Genomic DNA, 15,320 nt, shown 5'->3' with positions numbered 1-15,320 from the left:
AAAAAAATTTTAAAGATTCGCTAGAAATTCGTTAGAAAAAATCTAACGAAAAAAAGACTTAAAAAAATCTTTAAAAATCTTTAAAAAGATTTGTCTATTTATTTAAAAAAGAGAGACAGAGAACACGTGTGCACGTGCACGCACGCGCGCGCACACACACACACACACACACACACACACACACACACACACACACACTGGGGGCTGGGGAGTGTGGAGGGGGAGAGGGAGAGAAGCCCAAGCAGACTTGAGACTCTGTCTCATGACCCCAAGATCAGACCTGAGCCAAAACCAAGAGTTGGACACTCAAACCAACTACACCACCCAGGCACTCCTTCATTTTTTAAGAAGAGAAAACTGACCTTCACAACAACATCATGAAGTTGGTGGGATAGGTATTAATGTTATCCTGATTTTACAGACGAGAAAACTAAGACCTATTAAGTCCCTTGCCAAAGTGGCAAAATTAGTACTTGAGTGTGAGCCTTCATACTCTTTCTCACTTTGTCATACCAACATACATGGCTTTGGGGAAGTTTCATAATGCCTTTAAGAAAAAAAGATGAATATTACTAAGTGAAAGAAGCCAATCTGAAAAGGCTACATACTGTATGATTCCAACTATATGACCTTCTGGAAAAGACAAAACTATGGAAACAGTAAAAAATCAGTGGTTGCGGGGGTTGGTGGGGAGAGAAGGATGAAGAGGTGGAGCACAGAGGACTTTTAGGACAATGAAACTATTATCTATGATACTACAGTGGTAGATACCTGTCATTGGATATTTGTCAGAATCCACAAAATTTATGCCACCGGTGAACCTGAAGGTAAGCTAGGGACTTTGAGTGGTAATGATGTGTCAGTGTTGGTTCACCTGGAACAAATGTAATCCTCTGGTCAGGCAAGTTGGCAGTGGGGGAGGCTGTGCATGTGTGGGGACAAGGATACATGGAAATCTCTGTACCTTCTGGTCAGTTTTATTGTGAATGTAAAACTGCTGTAAAAAGTAAGGTTTATTTTCTAATGAAAAGGGGAAAGAAAAATAGAGTACATCTTAATTATATTTACCGTGATCCAGATTTTCTTTCTTTTTTGGTGAAGAATGACTGATACTTAGTGTTGAACTTTTATTTAAGGCTTTCTCCTCAGAACCTTCCTCAGCCCAAGAAGAAAACATTCATTACAAATCGAGTGATTTTTTTTTTAAGATTAACAATGAAAGTTAAAAAGGGGAAAGCCGTTATTTTTCGTGTGATGCTATATTCCATTGCCTATTGCCTTTTAAAGGCATGTAATTTACTAAAGAGGTATTTGGGACCTCTTTTAAATGATTTTCTAATTTTTTTCATTCTCGTTACTTTGTTTTTTACAGTAAGCTCTTAATTATCCTGGGGCAGGTTATTTATTTCCAAAGTAGCCCATTCAGGATAGGGTGACTTTATAAATTCTTAAGTAAAAGTTAGGAAATATTTTATTTTTGAGCCCATTCAGAACAAGATTATAATATGAGTCCTCAGTCAATTCTCACTGACACAGAGTATGGAGAGGAATCCTATATAGCCTCAGATGTTAAAACAGGGATCTTTATAGCCTCTGAAAATCTTTTTCTGTTATCTGTTTTCCCCACCAATATGTCTAGGGCATTCCTTCTAAGATGTTTACTTATAAACGGAACATGCAAGCAGGAGTCAGCTTGGCAGAACTGCTTTTGCTATTACATCTGAATCTTTAGGTGGATGGACAGTGTATTCTACAAACTTCCCTTGATGTTCCCTATTCTAGGGAATACTTTCTAAAACATAGCTTACTTTTCTTTCCTCTGAATATGTCATGAAGTCAGAGGCTTCATAAGATAGAAAGTTCTCCAATGCGTAATTTCTTCAAGAGAGGAGACAAATCCTTCCACACAGGTTTGTGGCAGCCTAATGTCCATGCGTTCATCTGACTTATTATCATTTTCTTATTTTCTTAGGCTAGGTTGCCAAACCCAATTTCAGCCATAGAGTACTAGATGCATAAAGTTCACTGCCCTGTGGAACATGTCTGAGGTATCAGTGCTGAGTTTTGGACGTGGTCCTGGCTGCCAGATACTGAGGGCAAGAGCTCTCCCAGTCATGGCAGGTTTCCCACAGGGCTAGTACTATTGAAAGGGTAGAGGATGAAGGTGTTTAACCCTTGATTGCTTGTCAGAACTTCTGTATACTTTTAGAGGTGGATTCAAGGTGGAAGTGTGGGCTTCTACCTTGGTAGGACGATTCATGTCCATTCCTGAAAGGTGTTACTTGCCTAGGGGTAAAATGAAGCAGAAAAGCTGCCGATGGTAGCTGCAGTGTAAGTGAGATACAAGAATGGTTCAGGACTTACTCTGGGCGTAGACATTCTTACCAAAGAGCCAAACAGCTCAGTCCAAAGCCAGATTAGAGCTGCACATACAGATGCTATGCCCTGCACAAGACCCAACTTTTCTAATTAGCAGAAAGGTATCTTCTGATACTAACTTATGAGTCCTTGAGACAGTGAATGCCAACCAAAGAGAATGTTTCAGTCCTAACTTTTATTTAAAAAAATCCCTTGGTCTAGCACAGGTTGCTACTTCGCTAAGGGGATGTTCCAGGCTGGGTTGACAGAAACAACAAAAGTCTAGGGGCCAAGCCATAAATTCGGATAATCAGCTTGCCAAGGCTAAGAAGGGTATTTAAGAGAAAGCCAAGGTTGAACAGTTACCAGTTGAAAATCTGGGCTATTCTTGGTTTGTTCTCAACTTCAGAGAGCAAATTGGGCACATTTCTGAAGCCAGTGACTCATGAACAGAGTTTGATTTATGTTTACTTCCCAGACATGTGAGTGGGTGGAAGGGGCAGGACACTGATGTGGGAGTTACATTATGGGCAGGGAAGAAATCAGTGGGGGGTGGATTGGCTGGCTGCACAGGATCTGTTCTCTGTGACCTGTATCTGCATCCCCATCTTCCTCCTGAACCCGACCCTTATGCCTGCCTGGCTGTCTTGGCATCTCTAATGCACCCCAAACTCAGGGTATCAGTCTTGAAATTCACCATTTTCTCCTGTGTTAGTGAAAGGCACTTTCAGTCAGTTCATGATTCAGGCCAGAAACCTAACGTCACCCTAGTTTCATTCTTCTCTCTTAAACTCACAGTCACTGTCACCAAGTGACATTCTAGTCTATGTTTCTTTATTATTATTATTATTATTATTATGTTCAGTTAGTCATTGTATAGTACATAATTAGTTTTTGATGTAGTGTTCAATAACTCAGTTAAGTATAACACCCAGTGCTCATCACAGCACATGCCCTCCTCAATACCCATCACCCTGCTAGCCTCTCCCCGCACTCTCCTCCCCTCTGTAACCCCCAGATTTTCTCTGGGAGTCCATAGTCTCTCATGGTTCATCTTCCTCTCTGATTTTGATTCCCTTTGGATTTCTCTCCCTTCCCCTATGGTCCTCCATGCTATTGCTTATGTTCCACATATGAGTGAAACCGTATGATAATTGTGTTTCTCTGCTTGGCTCACTTCACTTTACATAATCCCCTCCAGTTCCATCCATCGCAGTGCAAATGGTGAGTATTCATCATTTCTGATGGCTGAGTAATATTCGTTTTGTATATGTACCATATCTTCTTTATTCATCTGTTGGAGGACATCTAGGCTCCTTCCATAGTTTGGCTATTGTGGCCATTGCTTCTTTGAACATTGGGGTGCACGTGCCCCTTCTTTTCACTATGTCTGTATCTTTGGAGTAAATACCTAGTGGTGCAATTGCTGGGTTGTAGGGTACCTCTATTCTTAACATCTTGAGGAACCTCCCTACTGTTTTCCAGAGTGGCTATACCAGCTTGCATTCCCACCAACAGTGTAGGAGGTTCCCCTTTCACCACATCCCTGCCAACATTTGTTGTTTCCTGCATTGTTAATTTTTGCCATTCTAACCAGTGTAAGGTGGTATCTCATTGTGGTTTCGATTTGTATTTCTGTGATGGCTGGTGATGATGAACATTTATTCATGTGTCTGTTAGCTATTTGTATGTCTTTTTTGGAGAAGTGTCTGTTCATGTATTCTGCCCATTTTTTTTTGACAGGGTTATTAGGTTTTTGACTGTTGTGTTTGAGAAATTCTTAATAGATCATGGATACTTCTAATGATGTGTTAGTTCATCCACTTTGGATCCCTAATGCCACTGCTCTGAGTCAGGTATTTCACACCTGAAGTGCAGCCTATTAGCTGGTCTTCGGTGGTAAATGCCCCTTATCCATTATCCAAGATGCAAACAGAGTGATCTTTTATGAAGTTAAATCTCATCTCTCTGTTCTTTGGAAAATCCTTCAATGTCTTCACATTTTCTTTGGTAGAAAATAAAATTTCTGGACATGTTAGACAAAACTGCTCACAGTTTAGCCATGCCACTTCCACAGTCTCTCTTCTCTTGTATCCTCCACCTTTCATCTAGTGTTCTGACCATGTCAAACTGCTTTGGGATCCATCTCACAGTCCTTGTGTTTGCATCAATTATTCCTTTAACCTGGAATTCCCTGTTGTCTTCACACTGATTCTCTTGACTAGGTTCTCAAGACCCAATCTACAGGAAGGGCCCTGTTTTTCTAGCATTTATCACGTTAATATTATCTGTGTATGTTTTTGTTTTCCCTTTCACTGGACTTGAAGCAATTCGAAGTCCAGGTTATCACTTATCTCAGTAGCGTTTAAGTGCTTAGCATAGTAACTGAACATAGTGGGCACTCATAATATGTTTCAGGCGTAGTGTGTTCTAGTTATTTTTGCTTGTAGGGTCTCCTTTCTGCTCAGGGATAGTGGGAGAAGTTGCTACTCAGAGACATTTAGGGTACTAAATGTCTACTCAGGGTAATGCTGTGGTAGGGCTTTAATAATGAAAAGGAAGATGGATGCACATTCATACCATAAAAAGTTAATGGATTCTAGGATGAAAAGATTGAAAAGTTGTAAGGGGCAAAGACTTACTATCTAGGAGAATTCCTGGAATCCTCCCACCCAGGTCAGAGCTCTGGTTACCTCTCTTTTCTTTTCTTTTTTTTTTTTTCTGAGAACTCCAGAATTTGGGCAGCATGTTGCTCTTTCCATTGTTACCTTCTTTGCTTTCAACTCCTATTTTTTATTCCTTGACTAATGAGAAATGAGTGGTTCCAACAAGTATGACTCTTCCCTCCACAGTTTTTCTAAAGGTTTTTGTTGGAAATTATAAGAAAGAGATCATGAGCAAAGGGCTCCATATCCTACTGTCCTACTATCAGTAATTTTTATTTTTTCCAAATGAGGGTTGGAGGGAGAAAGACACATAAATGGTGGGTCTCAAGTAATGTTTATCTACTCTTTGAAGGTCACCTTATGTTCAGTGAGTTTCCTGGGAGCTAAAGAAGAGTTAAGAAATAAATGGGGGCTTGGAGTTGGGATGGAACAGGGCTAGAGATTGCGCACATGATCCTACATCTAGGCTGGAAGAAAGGTAGCTATGGAAATGGGGGAGAGGAGAGGCCTTGAGTGATGATGCTGAGGGTAGGTATCCTATTACTTTCTACTTCTCCCTTGCTGTTATTTCCAGCCTAACTACCACATAGGTTTCTGCTTGGGATCCACATGGGGAAGTTCACAGGTTTTTGTGTGGTCAAAGGGATAAGAAGAATTTGTGAGAATATCTCCTCCTAGCAGCAACTGTCAGGGAAGCAGGGTTGCTTTGACCCCAGGCTGAGGTAGTAATTACCAGGGATTATCTGTATGTAAACCGTGGTCCAGCGCATATAAAATAGAGGTGATGCACTATTGTTTTTTTTTTTTTTAAGTAATATTCTAGAGAATGAAACACTATGCTTTATATTGTGTTCCATGATTAAGTCATGACTAACGATTCTAGAATGTTTAGGTCCTTCCTTTGTCACCTGCAGATTTAGAGAGTATTTATCAGTGCTAATACATACAGAGCCATGACTGTGTAAAACAACATCTGTTTCAGGCATGCAGCCCAGTTGTATGGTTGAAAATATGCAGTCACAAACCACATGTAACCTCTGCATTCTTGAAGCCCTGACTAGATGTATCCGCTCATGAAATCACCGCAGCCAGCAACCAAACATGTTTTTTTCTCTGAATTATTAAAAAGTATTTTAAACAGGGTGTATCTGAAAAAGTCAAAGCTTTCATTTTGGTTTATTTTATAGCTTTTATCGATTACACACATTTCCTCTATGGCTTGAACAGGTAATAGCACCAACTGTTAAATAAATTCTCTGCTCCTCAGACCTGTGTTGCCATGTGCATGTGCCAAAGTTATGTACCGGATGGCAGCTGACAATGACTTGATACCTATGGTGAGATGGTGTTTAAAGAAATACATTTGCACGTAAACCAGGGTGGACATTTCACAGTGATTTTTAAAGCAAATTGAACAAGCCAGTCAGCAAATGTTTACTGAGTGCCTACTCTGTGTAGAGCTTTGTAAGGATTGCTGTTTTTGTATCGGATTGCCTGAACGTAGGGCTTAGACATGCTGCTAATACGTCATCTCCTACAAGAAGTTTGGAGAAATAATGATTTCCTAAGTTTTTAAGGTTTCTCCACTGTTGATCTTCTGTGTTATGAACTTGGAACAGGAATTTAGAACATTTTAGCCATCAAGGATCATGTTTTCTATGGCCTTTTGAGTTAGGCATGTGTGGTAATATTGAGGGACCTGTGGAAAACAGGATTACTGGGATGGCCCAACTCATAGGCAGGATCCATTTAGGTGCTATAAGTGGCTTTGATCCATAAACAACAGAGTAGGGTCCTAAAGACTTTAAATACCCAGTAAAGTCTTTATCAAGATATACGGAGTGTGGACGTGACTGAATTTCTGGTCCTAATTGTCATTGTTCTGAAATACATGTTCTCAATTTACATAAGAGTTCCTGGAGAGTGAGTGGCTAGGGTAAGTTACAGAACTAGGCCAATGATGCCTAATTTACATAGTCTATCTTCCTTGTCCTCCTCAAAGACCTACGAAAAATTAAATGTTCTTTCCCAAAGCTAAGACCATAGGACCATAAACTGGTGTCCCACCCCACCTCTTAACTCCATGAAGTAGAAATGAAGTTTCCGCAAAGCTTCCTACTTTTACATCATTACTGGAGGAAATCCAAGAGGCAGTTCCACTACCAGAAGAGTGCAATGAATTTGCTACCCCAAAATAAAATAGTTTGAAAGACTTGACATGACTTTTTGAGCTGCTATAACAATAATATCTTGGCAATTTAAGAAGTAGCCACATGTAGGCAACTTTCCAATCCTCTGTTTTGAAATTAGGTTTTTGTCCTTATTGCTGAGGAAGACAAGCAGTGAGTGGACTGCTAATCACCATGAGCAGAGAGGCAATTTGATTGAATAAATTCACACAGATGTGTAAATTACTGAAAGCCCTTTAACACTCTAAGATATATTTGCATTTTTAAAAGATTCTTGCTTAACCGAAATGAATCTATGGTGGGGCTGGGTAATTCTGACAGTATATTGCAGTGAAATAAAAACAAACCAGGCCCTGCACAGGAAACTGTTTCAGAGGCCAGCGGGGCTTGGGGGAGGGGAGCGGGGCAAGGGGGAGAAGGCAGAAGACCAGCCCCCTAAATACTTTCTGTTTTCTCACAGGTGCCTTTTCACTGCTTCTCTAAAAGGTTTAGGTGTTTTTTAATGGGTCACAGGCAGAACTTGAGGGCGGAGGAAGAAAGCACGGCCAGGAGGGGGCAGTAGGTGGAGAGGGCATGGATACAGTGGAGGTGGTTCTTTATATATTCTGGTCATTGTAAGTCAAGTTTGAATATACCAGGATTAACAATGGTTTGTCGTAAATGTGTCTGTGCATGGATTGATTTGTCCATAAAAAAATCAGAAGTGTAAAAATAATGGCAAACCACGATGGAGAGAATAAGTTTTGCTGTTTATGTCAAGCATTTGGAAAATATTCAGCCCCATTGCTCCCTTGGGCTGGATTGATACTGCCTATGAACTTCCTTCAAGAAAAATACAACCGGTTTCACCATCCATTTTTATTAACTCCACACTCTCAGAGGAACCTTTATGCACTCCCTTGAATAGCAAGACTAAATTTGTTTCACTCCATGTAACACTGTCTTACTGGATGTAATTTTCCGGGAAGTCAGTTCTGTTTTCCAAGACCAGCAGGAATATCTGAATATCTGCCCTTGCTCTGCTTACTTTGTTTTCTCTCCAGACATGACTTCAGGAATAAGAAAAACAGGGTTTTTTCTCTCTAATGGCATAACTCAGGGCCAGCATACTTGTTATGAGTGGCAGTGTGTACTCATACTTATTCCCCAACATATGCAGTCTGAGAAACTCTCTTTGGCTAAGACAGAGGTAATCAAAAAGAATTGTTAGCTCAAGGAGATGTTAGTACCTGTGAAAAAAGAAAACAGATCAGGAGATTGGACTTGGATTGTGGGTGGGGTGGGGGAGGGGAGTGCTCAGGTAAAGACCTAGGATGCAAAGTTAAAAGCTCCAGGTCAGTCCTGCCTATAGAAGTATAATGTGAGGGGCACCTCGGTGCCTCAGTGGGTTGTGTCTCTACCTTCAGCTCAGGTTGTGGTCTCAGGGTCCTGGGATGGAGCCCCACATTGGGCTCTCTGCTCAGCGGGGAGCCTGCTTCCCCACTGAGAGAGTCTCTCTCTGCCTGTTACTCTGCCTGCTTGATTATTTGTCTGTCGAATAAATAAATAAAATCTTAAAAAAGAAGAAGAAGAAGAAGAAGTATAATGTGAGCCACTTAGGCAATTTTAAATTTTCTAGCAGCGATTTAAACAAAAAGTAAAAGGAACAGGTACTTAATTTTAATAATATATTTTATTGAAACTGGTATATCTAAAATGTTAACATTTTGACATGTAATCAATACACTAAATCAATAGACTAAACTTATCCAGAAGATATGATTTTTGGGGGGGTTCCTAAGGTCTCAAAATCTATTGTGTATTTTATACATAAAGCATCCATCCATTCAGAGTAGCCACATTCCAGGTGCTCAGTGGCCACATGTGGTCAGAGCAGTACTGGGTGATAAGCCAAGAGGAAAGACATAATGATAATCAATCAATTTATTTATTTATTTATTAATTATTGAAAATAAATAAATAATCTTATAGAACCTAAGTCAGAGAAAGCAATAAGAAATCAGTGAGAGAAAGTTAAGAGATTTGCCTAATTTTGGACAGTTATTCCCAAGAAAAAGACACATTAAGAAAAGATTTATGGGACTAGGGTACAATTTACTGAGTTGGGTTTCAGGAATTTTTAAGAGGATCAGTCGCTACTTTGAATTAAAGAGTGAACTTCGAGTTCATTCACAGATGATTTTGGTTTTCTTAAGGTAAGTAAGAAAAACAACTCTGCCCGTAGAGCAAGAGTGGAAGAAAAGGTGAATTCCAAAGGCAACGACTCTAAAAACTCCATGAATGTGTAAATCTAAAGGGCAAAGAGACATCCTGAATCTAATATGCATAATTAAGCCCTGAGTTTAAGTGAGCCTCCAGATCTCCTTTCTGCAAGAAACTAATTTTTATCCGTATGAAGTGCTTTGTTAATCGTGAAACTCATATACATACATGGGTTGTTATTATTGGCTAAGGAAAGGTCTGTTCTGTGGAGATGAGCTAACGGGGAAAATTTTATCATCCCAGACATCATTAATTGTCAGAAACATGCCCCTACTCCCAGGTGTGTAAGAGAGAGTTAGAGGAGGTTGGGGAGGACTGTCTTTCTGTTGGGGACAATCTTAGCTTTGTTTGATCAAAACATTTATTACCCATCTTTAGAGCCATCAGAGTATTTCTCTCATTATATATTTAGTGTGAGGGCATGTACTGCTCAGTAATTAGTTTTTTTTTCTCCCTCAGTGTGGGCTTTTGGCCATAAAAGTGATAAATGGCTCTTTTTGGATACACAAAATAGAGATTGGCAGGCAATTTAAAGTTAAGATTTCCCAGTAGAACCATCACTACCAATAAGATCACACACCGACTCTCCCATACTCTGAGAAATGTTAAAATAAGGCCAAGATTTTTATGGCTCCTACTTTCTACTGCTCAAAAGGCTTCTCCACCCTTCATTTCTCCTGTGCCAGCTATTGCCGCATTTTCCCAGTTATGTCCCCTTAGAGTACACAGGCATATACTGATGCTCCTGCAATCAGTCATGTCAAGGAGCTCTAGGTTTTGCTGAGATAGTTGCGTAGTTGAGTAAAGTTGCTTGGAAAATGGCTTTAGAAGACACAAAAACATTTTTGTATCAGGTGACTGGTGGAAATTAGTGCAGTCAGAACCTTTTATAAATAGTCTGTTCTGCCATACTCCCTGTAATTAAAATAATGACACTTTATGAAAGGATACGGTTTTCTCACCTAGGATTCCACTTGAGCATGACAATGATTTTGTCAGGGCATTTAGAAGAGTCCTGTTTTTTGATATAGGCTCTGAAGCCCAGACCGTCTGAATGACTTGGCCCAGGTCACACGGCCCATACTTAATGTGACGAGAATTTTAGTGCTGCCTCTCCACCAGATTCCCTTCACTTTTACATCTTTGCAAGTTGTGTTTTCCAGGCCATGCAACCTGGAATCAAGAATTGTAATCACACACTCAATATTAAGGCTCTGCTTCCATTTACTAGAACTCCAACTCTACAATTCCTGTCAACCAGTGCCAGGAGTCTCTGGGCCTTTTTCCCTGTAGGAATCTCAGGAAGGCAGGGAAGGGTGGAGTGTGGGGGAGGAGTTTGGGACTTGGATTTGTTGGTTACACTATGGCAAGCCCTTTTTAAAATTATTTTGTGATCCAGTCTGGAATCCATGATATGATTTATCACTGCCTCTATGATGAAGCAGCTGAAACCCTCCAGAGGTACTGAGGCTGCCCAAGTGTTTTTGCTCTGTCATTTGGTCTAGCTCCAGGCTATTCTTGGGTGCAGCCCAGAGTTCCAGCTGCAAGGTCACCCAGGAGTGGGGAAGTGCCCTTTGCCCCACCCCTGCCCCACCCCATCTTCCATAGTTACAAATGCTGTTCTATACTGCCCTCAACAGAGTCTTTATGGAAACTGCTCTTTTCACTGTCACTCCCTTTTTATTGTATTTCTCCCTGAGAGGTCCATAGGGACTGTGCCAGAGAAATGTCCAGGTAGCAAGCTCCATGCTGTTCCCCCGTTGCATTCTCCAGCAGTGCCCCCTTGAGTTTAAACACAGCTGTCCTGCCTTTGGATGAGTTATTTCCCTGAAAATCCTTAGATCTCTCCCGCCAACAGATTCTGCTCCCCTGCCTTCCTTCTCTCGGGCCAGACATGTCCAGAGTTTAGGTTATCAAGCTGAGATCTCTACCTTCACAGCTGCCGGAACAATTTTCCCTAAAAACTCCATTTTTCTCAGTTAACCTTTTGTGAATGTGTATTGACTCAAAGCCAATTTTTCTGCCTGCGTGTCAAGGCCTTTTACCAACTATTCATTTTATATTATTATTTTTCATGCCTTTCCCTCCATAGGATGTCAGAATTGGTTTGTAATGGCCATTTTCCATATATATCAAATGGTTAATTGAGTAAATGACAAGCTATGGTTTACCAATTACTGAGTTTTCTCTCCTGGGTATATTTCTACATATTTTTATTAGTGCTTAAAATATTTTTCAAACGGCATAGCTATTATTAGTCTTTTTCCATCTTCGCTTTCTCATGAACCCAGATGAATAAAATTGTTGTCAGTAGATTAGTAGGGTCTTCCTTATTAATGAGGAAACCACATTAATTAACGCAGCATTGTGCTGGTTATTAAGCAAACCAGACCTCAAGTTAAACAAAACCCTGCTGAGGAGTTTTTAATCTGAGGGAGGTTATAATAATTTAGATCTATTATGTCAGAGGACATCCAGATACTTATATAATCACATAATGTCATAGCACATACACACACAAAACAAACAAACAAAAACAGATCTAAACTGTGTGAGCATTAATGCAAGTGGTTTTATGTGGTCTTGAATTTAAGAATGAGTCATAAGAATTGCATATCCAGGAGAGGATATGGCCAGGTTAAAAAATAAATCAGCACTCACTTCCTTTTCGGAGAGACTTCAAGAAGGAAATGAAATTTCCAACACTCTTTTGCTATGAGGAGGAAGAAGTTGAAGTTTGTGGAGATCAGTGAATTCAGTAACCCTCCTCCAGATTTGAGACCAATTGAGAAATACATACAGGTGTCAGAAAGAGATAAAATAAAATCTTTACTGCTGATAAAGCTAGATTGTAGACAATGCCTTGGTCTCCAAATGGCCTCCCTATTTCCCCCTTACTTTGATCCTAAATAAAATTTAGTCCTAAAAAGATTAGCTAGGTATTTCCAGACCTCTCTGGAGACGGATTAGCAGACCCTCTCAAAGTAAAGGTACAAGGAGATTGGACTGTTTGTCTAGTGACACTTTCTCCTATTTTCCCAATCACATAAATCAGGAATCAGGAAACTTTCTGTAAAGGGCAGCATAGTAAGTATTTTAGGCTTTGAGGCCATGTGGTTTTTGTTTGAACTATTCAACTCTGCTGTTGTTGTAGGAGAGCAACTCTGTGTAAAAATATAAATATAAGTAAACTAGGATAGCTGTTGTATTAGTTTTCTATGACTGCTGTAACAAAGTCCACAGAATGGGGGTCTTAAACAATGGAAATGTATTGTTTCACAGTTCTGGAGGCTAGAAGTCTGAGCCCAAGGTATGGGTAGGGTTGGTCCCTTCCAAGGTCTATGTGGGAGAATCTGCTCCATGCCTCGCTCCTTGTTTCTGGATGTTTGCTGGCAATCCTGGCATTCCACAGTGTGCAGAAGCATCACTCTGCCTTCATCTTTGCCTCACATTCTCCCTGTTGTATGTAGCTCTGTCCAAATTTCCCCCTTTTGCAAGTGCACCAATAATCTTGGACCATTGGCCCACTCTAGTCCGGTATAATTGTATTAACCAGTTACATGCTCAGTGACCCTTTTGCAGATTAAGGAAAGGTCCCTTTTGAATTTTAATTTGGGGGAGATACAGTTCAATTCAACTCCTAATGCAGACATGAAATATTAAACTTCATATAAATGTCATATGTCATGAAATATTCTTTTCATTTTTTCCCAACCTTGTGAAACAAGTAAATGTGTGTAGGCTGCACAAAAATAGGCCTTGGGCTGTAGATTACAAGACTCTGAGTTAAGTCCCTCCTCCTCCAGAGAGGAGGACTAAGTCAGGGAAGAGAGGGGGGACCACATGTATTCCTCCCCACCTAACCTCTCCAGGGGTATGAGTGAGAGTTCCCTGCCCTCTGCAGAAATAGGAGGGTATTTACTTAGCCCATAGGAGGGTATTTACATAACCCTGGCTAGTGGAGAGGCAAATTATATGCCAGGCAAGGGAGACATTAGGAAGGACGGTAGAATAGGAAAAACAAAGGTAAATAAAACCCAGGAAGAAAAAAGAAATTAGAGAAACTAGGGAATGATTTGTAAGTACAAAATACAGTCTTTATTTTAGAACATTTAAAAAACACAATAGGTCTTACAAGGAATTGATCAACCTGTAAATCCACAGGTAGGAAACCTGGAGAGAAAGAAAGGTCATGCAAAAGTCTAGATTGAGGTTACAAGAACTTGACTAAAGCAATGGTTATAGAATGAGAACAAGTATTAAATAAAAACATCTTTCTTTTTTCTAGGGTCTCTATCTCTTCTCTTAAGACTCTCAGTAATGAAGGCTCTTTGTTATCTGTTCTTAACGCCACCTACTACTTAGGGTCTTGGGAGAAATGCAAGACTTTGATTTTCATGACAAAACTTTGCTCACCTAATGGGGCTTTTGTGCACATAGATATCTTTTTAGTCAGCAATCTGCTTTAGGTACTTAATTTCCTTAATTGATCTTTGTCTTTAGTTTCTAGTGGTTTTCTGTGTAACTTTTATTATGAGCTTTTATGAGTCAACAGATGATCATGGGGCGTGGTCTTAAGGGACATGCTACTCATCTGCTTTTCTCCTACAATACTTTATAAAATCTGCTCATATATAAGACCACATGAGTAAGAGCAGACCATGCGTACTTCATTATTTTAATCTTCCCACCAGAATTGCCTTAGCAGAGTTATAATTTAACAAGGGCCTCTGAGCTTTAATTAAGGGTCAGTTTTCTTTTCTATAGTAACCATAAAAAGGATATTTCTGCATCTCTTATGAAGCTTCTGTTAAAGACTGTCAGTTATATTATTTAGGTTAGTGTATGAAGAGCTACGTAATAAATTAGTTCTAGACTTTAGTGCTAGAAATAAGATAATCTCTTGCTGATGAACTGTGTCCTTTAATTAAGATAATCATGCTACAGAACTCCTCAATACCATTTTGCTTTGCCTTTTCAGAAGCTCAGAGACAAATTCTACTTGATTCTGGCAGAGAGACTCAATCTAGGATTTTCAGTTCAACTCTCTCCTAAACTTTATGATTTGGATCTTTTTAACTTGCTTTAGTGTTTTTATTACATTAGTGCATTTTATGGCAAAAAGACACAAAACTTTTTGAATGTAAGTAAGAGATAAATAATAAATGATTGGCTCTCACCACTTTGTCGAGGGGGATTTTCCTCTAGAACAGATTTTTGTGACCTTAATTACCTTCTCATGCTACCTCAGGTTACAGTGATATTTTTCCTCCCACAGATTGCTTAATGACCTCTCTCCTGACATGCTATATTTGTTAAGGAAACAAATACATACTGGGGTCCAGAAATGTGTGTGTGTGTGTGTGTTTTAAGAGAGTATTGTTTTAGATGGGTGTTCAATGATTTCTCTTTAAAAAATTAAAATTAAATAAAAATCACTTTATTTGATTATGTTCATTAGGATTCTTTTGTTTGACAATAGCAAAAGCTTAACTCTGACTCATTTAACTACAAAAGGTATCTATTGATTCAAATAATTTGGGGAACCAGAACTCACCTGTCTAGCTTTAGGTACAGCTAGCTCCAGGAGCTCAAAAGACTCATTCATTCATCTCTCTGCTTTACTTAACTAGCTATTGGTTCCATTATTGGGTAGGCTGCCCCTACAGTATATGGTTTACACCATACTAGCAGCTGGCATTCCTAAAGATAAAATACAAAAGTCTTGTTTTCAACAACTCCAACAAAAGGCCCAGGGAGAGCTTTTATTGGTTTGCTTTTGGTCATCTGACTATGCCTGGACTTAATCGCTGTGGTTGAAGAAATGAAGTACTTAACTGTCCAG

The 15,320-nt window shown here is 39.7% G+C and overlaps 1 protein-coding gene across 1 annotated transcript in view; it reads left to right on the top strand.

Moving 5' to 3' along the window:
• The window catches only part of STARD13 (StAR related lipid transfer domain containing 13), a 513,277-nt gene that overhangs the window by 135,352 nt on the left and 362,605 nt on the right, over positions 1 to 15,320 (top strand). The gene's annotated exons all lie outside the window — the stretch shown is intronic.

Source organism: Meles meles, chromosome 14 (genome assembly GCF_922984935.1).
Source record: "Meles meles chromosome 14, mMelMel3.1 paternal haplotype, whole genome shotgun sequence".
Lineage (NCBI taxonomy): Eukaryota > Metazoa > Chordata > Mammalia > Carnivora > Mustelidae > Meles > Meles meles.
This window is presented reverse-complemented; position numbering and strand designations above follow the sequence as displayed.